A 6,276-nucleotide genomic window follows, 5' to 3' on the forward strand; every position below is an offset into this window, starting at 1 on the left:
AGGGCAGATTTATACACAATCATAAATAGAAATAGCAATACAAAATAAAAGTAATAAAAATAATAAAAACAAAACGTGAACACCAGTAATGTTGATAAGACTGGACTAATGTGATCTCTTCTTCTAGTGTTGGTTAAAATTCTAGCTGCCTTAACAGTCAGAGAGGCCAGGGTGTCTTGTACATATTGAAATCAGATTAGAGTATGGTGATAGTGTGGTGGATATAGTATTTTCAACATGAATGTGTTTATAATCTCTCAAAACTGATTCAGAGCTTTTGCCAATGGGTTTCCAGGTTGACATCAGAGCGCTCGTTACTCAAGTTCAACGACCGTTTTGAACAAACAAGCCTGTGTATTTAACCACAGAGAATGAGCACACATTAACTCTACTGGTAATGTTTCTGTCTTTAAAGGGATAGTTCACCCCAAAAAATACTTTTTTTCTATGGATTAGTCACCCCATGGAGACTTTCATGGATATGTTTTAGTTTTTGTCGCATTCCTAAACCAATAATATGACCGGAACCACTGCTGGTCATCAATGTATTGGTTTAGGAATGATACAAAAACTAAACAAAATATCCATGAATTCAAGTCTACATGGGGTGAGTAATTTTTATTTTTTGGGTGAACTATCCCTTTAATGTCTTTGTTGTCCTGGAAATGTGTTGTGTAGTGTAGGAAGAAAGGTGTTGTGTAGTGTAGGAAGCAAGGGGTTGTGTAGTCTAGGAAACAAGGTGTTGTGTAGTGTAGGAAGCAAGGTGTTGTGTAGTGTAGGAAACAATGCATTGTGTAGTGTAGGACACAAGGTGTTGTGTAGTGTAGGAAACAAGGTGTTGTGTAGTGTAGGAAGCAAGGTGTTGTGTAGTGTAGGAAACAAGATGTTGTGTAGTGTAGGAAGCAAGGTGTTGTGTAGTGTAGGAAGCAAGGTGTTGTGTAGTGTAGGAAACAAGGTGTTGTGTAGTGTAGGAAACAAGGTGTTGTGTGGTGTAGGAAGCAGGGTGTTGTGTGGTGTAGGAAACAAGGTGTTGTGTAGTGTAGGAAACAAGGTGTTGTGTAGTGTAGGAAACAAGGTGTTGTGTAGTGTAGGAAGCAAGGTGTTGTATAGTGGTATAAAGTCTGTGAGAACCAAATAGCCAGGCAGTGGTAACCCAGCTGACACGCGACGTCAGTACAACGTTGTCCCAACGTTGTACTCCAACGTTGGATGACCGTTGGATTTTGGTTGTAAATGAAAGTTTGTCTGACGTCATAACCCAACGTTGGTTAGACGTCATAACCCAACGTTGTTTAGACGTCATAACCTGACGTTGGTTTGACATCCTAAACTAACATTGATGTAACGTCAATCTCTGATGTTATGTAGACGTTGATTAAAGGTTGGACTCCCAACGTTGGATACCAGTTGTATTTTTGTTGTAAATGAAAGTTTGTCTGACGTCATAACCTGACGTTGGTTTAACGTCAATCTCTGATGTTATGTAGACGTTGATTAAAGGTTAGACTCCCAACGTTGGATACAAGTTGTATTTTAGTTGTAAATGAAAGTTTGTCTGACGTCATAACCTAACGTTTGTCTGACGTCATAAACTGACGTTGGTTTGACATCTTAAACTAACGTTGATTTAACGTCAATCTCTGATGTTATGTAGACGTTGATTAAAGGTTAGACTCCCAACGTTGGATACAAGTTGTATTTTAGTTGCAAATGAAAGTTTGTCTGACGTCATAACCTAACGTTTGTCTGACGTCATAAACTGACGTTGGTTTGACATCTTAAACTAACGTTGATTTAACGTCAATCTCTGATGTTATGTAGACGTTGATTAAAGGTTAGACTCCCAACGTTGGATACAAGTTGTATTTTAGTTGTAAATGAAAGTTTGTCTGACGTCATAACCTAACGTTTGTCTGACGTCATAAACTGACAAGTTGTATTTTAGCTGAAAATTTATATCGGGTTGACGTCATAGTACAACATTGGCTCAACGTTAGAGTACAATCAAAATATGACATATTTCTAACGTTGTAATCACGTTGTATTTTAGTTGAGAATAAAATGTCAATCCAACATTAGCAGGACGTCAACCTCCAGAGTTACCTTGTCACGTAGATATCTTGTCACAACAAGATATCAACGTTAAAATAACGTCTCCTGTGCCCACTGAGTGGGCGGTGGGAACAGGACATCTTCCAGACGTCATTTTGACGTCGATATCTCATCATCACGACGTCAGACAAACAACAACAAATTACATCTTGTTTCAGTGTCAAGTTTTACCAAGGTGAAAATACAATATCAGACAATATTATTTGACAAAGTTTAATAAAACAACATTATTATATATTTTTTAAACTTGTAATTGGCACATTTGAATAGGTAGTATAAACAAACAGAAATTACAAGTCATATTGTTGTCCAAACAGTTACAGGTTTGGTGAATAGGTTCAGAGCCCAAAGTGCCTTTGTAGGAAAATGATTCCATTTGTGAAACTTTAAAATAACTAAACAGTACAAATCAATAAAAACAATGAAGTGCATTCTTTGAGGCATGTCTATAACATATGCACCAAGGGCAAAAACGTTAAAAAGAGAGAGAAATAACACTGAGCTCCCGTAAATCACTTGGAGAGTCTTCTCTGCATCATTCTGTTTAATTTGTTGAGGGTTGCATTCTTCTTTAGTTCCCCTAAAGATAAATGACAGGAATAAGCTATTTTAATAACTCTAACTTGATTTTTACATTATGAAACATCTTTATTGACTGACAGATATCTGTTCAAAAGTTTGGAATCAGTGAGAAATTATGATTTTGAAATTAACTGAGTTTGCAGATATGAGTACTGTCTCTGATGGAAGGGCCATCACAATTGCTTGATCTAAATCCTATGTTGGGAACAGCTATACCGTAAGGTTCATGAGAAGTTTTATACAAACCAGTCTCAAAGTACGGCAAATTCTACTGAAAATATGGGGTGAAATTTGACCTGGATATCTAGAGAATATGACATCTAGAATGCCTAAGGTCTTTAAAGATATTGCTGCACTTGGTGGATTATTTAATGAACAGAAATGTTGAAGAATATAAGTTATTATTATTATTATTATTACCCTTATTATTATTACTATTAATAATAATAATAATAATAAACTTTATTTGTATAGCACCTTTCATACATAAAATGCAGCCCAAAGTGCTTCACATGAGAACAATATAAGCATAGCAGTATTGTTCAAGGAAATAAACAAGTCAATGAGGTCACAGTTGCACAAGTGAATCACAAAATAATAGAACAAATAAATCAACCAAAACATATAAAATAAAATAGGATGAAAGTACAATGCAAAAACATACTAAAAACAAAATAATTATTCAAGTAAAAGCCATATTAAAAAGATAGGTTTTCAGCTTACTTTTAAAAACAGTGAGAGAGCTGGCCTTTTTAAGCTCCAGAGGAAGCGTATTCCATAATGTGGGGCCATAAACCCAGAAAGAGGCCTCACCTATGCTTTTATGAGGACCTTTGGGAACATCTAGCTTGAGAGCGGTGCTGGACCTGAGTGTTCTGGGTGGAGTATACCAATTTATCGAGTCTTTAATATAAGATGGTGCCAAGCTATGAATAGCTTTGTACACAAATAAAAGAGCTTTAAAATCAACTCTAAAAGATACAGGTAACCAGTGCAGTGTTGAAAGGACTGGGCTAATGTGCTCTCTTCTTCTGGTGCTAGTTAAAATTCTGGCTGCTGCATTTTGGATAACTTGGAGTTTTCGAATGGACGTTTTTGTAAGTCCTGTAAAAAGGGAGTTGCAGTAGTCCAATCTACTTGTAATAAAAGCGTGGGTAAGTACCTCTGCATCTCTTTGGTTTAAAAAAGGTCTAACTTTAGCCATGTTCCTTAGGTGAAGGAAAGCTGTTCTTGTGACCTTATTAAAATGAGAATTAAAATTTAAATCTGAATCTAAAATCACACCCAAGTCTGTGACTTCTGTTTTCACTTGTCCAGCTAAAGGTCCAAGCATGGACTGTACTTTCTCCCTCTCAGATTTAGGGCCTGTGAGGAGAATCTCTGTTTTTCCATCATTTAGCTTGAGGAAATTCTTGGACATCCAAAGTTGAATGTCATTGAGACATGAAACGAGAGTACTTAAAGCATTTGGATCGTCTGGTGAGATATCTATGTGTAATTGTGTATCATCTGCGTAGCAGTGGTAGTTAATGTTATGACTTTTGATTATGTGACCTAGTGGCAGCATATATAATGAGAAAAGGATGGGTCCTAGAATACTTCCTTGGGGGATCCCATACTCAACCTCAACTGGATCAGATTTAAGATCGCCTAGGGAGACAGAGAACTGTCGTTCAGCCAGGTATGATGTAAACCATTTCAGGACATTACCAGAGAGACCTACCCATTTCTCTAGTCTGTCAATTAAAATAAAGTGATCAATTGTGTCAAATGCAGAGCTTAAATCTAAAAGCATGAGGACAGACACTTTATTTACATTACTTGCTAGTCTCAGGTCACTGACTACTTTTAATAATGCTGTCTCAGTACTGTGCTGAGATCGGAAACCGGATTGAAATTTGTCTAAGATATTGTTATTTTCAAGATGATTACTGAGTTGATTAAAGACTGTCTTTTCAAGGAGTTTACTGAGGAAAGGGAGGTTTGATATGGGTCTATAGTTGTGCAGGTCAGTGTTATCCAGATTAGGCTTCTTAAGCAGAGGTTTTACCAGGGCCATTTTAAAAGATTTGGGAAAAATACCTGATTGTGTGGACAAGTTTATTATGTTGGTTGTAACCTGGGAGAGACAATGGGAGGTAGCTTTGAAAAACTTGGTTGGGATGGGGTCAAGGGCACAAGTACATGGCTTCATTTTTCCTATCAAAATGCTGACATAGTCAACATTGACAGGCTCAAATGACGTCATCTTGGATGCAGGCCCCTGACCAGGGAGATCCCAATTTGTGGCTATTTGTGTGGAAGTAAGAGCAGGACTAGTGATTTCAGATCTTATTTTTACAATCTTATCTCTGAAAAATAAGGCAAGATCATTACATTTTAGGGCAAGTGCTTGATCATTTACGACTGCAACTGGCGCAGGATTTAAAAGACTGTTTATGGTGGAAAAAAGGACTTTATGATTATTTTTGTTTTCATTTATAATGTTTGAGAAATGAGATTGCCTTGCCTTTCTGACAGCAGTGTTATATTTATGTAAGTGTTCGTTAAAATTTACAAGATTAACACCTAGTTTATTTTTTCTCCATTGTCGCTCAGCTTTGCGGCAATTTCTTTTTAGCTGACAGAGGGCGCCATTATTCCACGGTGTTTTATGGCTTTTATACCTTTTTTTAAATTGTAAAGGGGCCACTGTGTCTAAGGACTGCCTCAGTTTGTCATTGAAATTATAAACAAGATCATCAACTGAGGTCATGTTTGAGGGAGTAAAAGTGCTCATTAAATCAGTAAAATTTGCTATGGCTGTATCATCAAGATTGCGTTTTTTAAAAACTGTTTCAGAATGAACTTGTGATGTTAAAACTGTGGTATTAAAAAATATACAGCAATGATCAGAAATAGTACTAGGGATTTCAGAAATCGATGAGATGTTGATATCTATACCCTTTGAGAAAACCAAATCTAGTGTGTTTCCAAGATTATGGGTGCTGCCAGTTACATGCTGGATGAGATCAAAGCTTGCAGCAAGGTCCATAAATTCCATTGCCCTGGAATTAGTCAAATCATTGACATGAAAATTAAAGTCGCCGGCCAGAATCAAATTGTCATAGCTGGTGAGAACAATAGACATAAGCTCAGAAAAATCAGATAAAAAATTTGTGTCATATTTAGGTGGTCGATAAAATGTAACAACAAGTACACACTGCTGTGCTTTTATGACTGTTGCCAAATATTCAAAAGTGGGGAAGTCCCCGAAAGTGCATTTAGTGCAGGTGAAATCATTGGAGAAAACTACAGCAACTCCACCGCCTCTTTTTTCCTGTCTAATGGAATATAGGAAACTATAATTTGGTGGGGAAACCTCTAATAACTTTGCTGAAGCAGTCGATGTCAGCCAGCATTCAGTTAAAAACAAAAAACTTAAACCATGATTAGAAATAAAATCATTAATATAAGAAATCTTCTTTTTGGACACTGATCTTATGTTTAAAAGTGCACAATGCAATATATTTGGTCTGTGATGAGCAGAGACAGACTCTGTCAGGCTAATATTTATTAGATTATTAACGTTACTACCTATGG

This window comes from Gymnoscopelus microlampas (genome assembly GCF_963454915.1).
Source record: "Gymnoscopelus microlampas genome assembly, chromosome: 1".
Classification (NCBI taxonomy): Eukaryota; Metazoa; Chordata; class Actinopteri; order Myctophiformes; family Myctophidae; genus Gymnoscopelus; species Gymnoscopelus microlampas.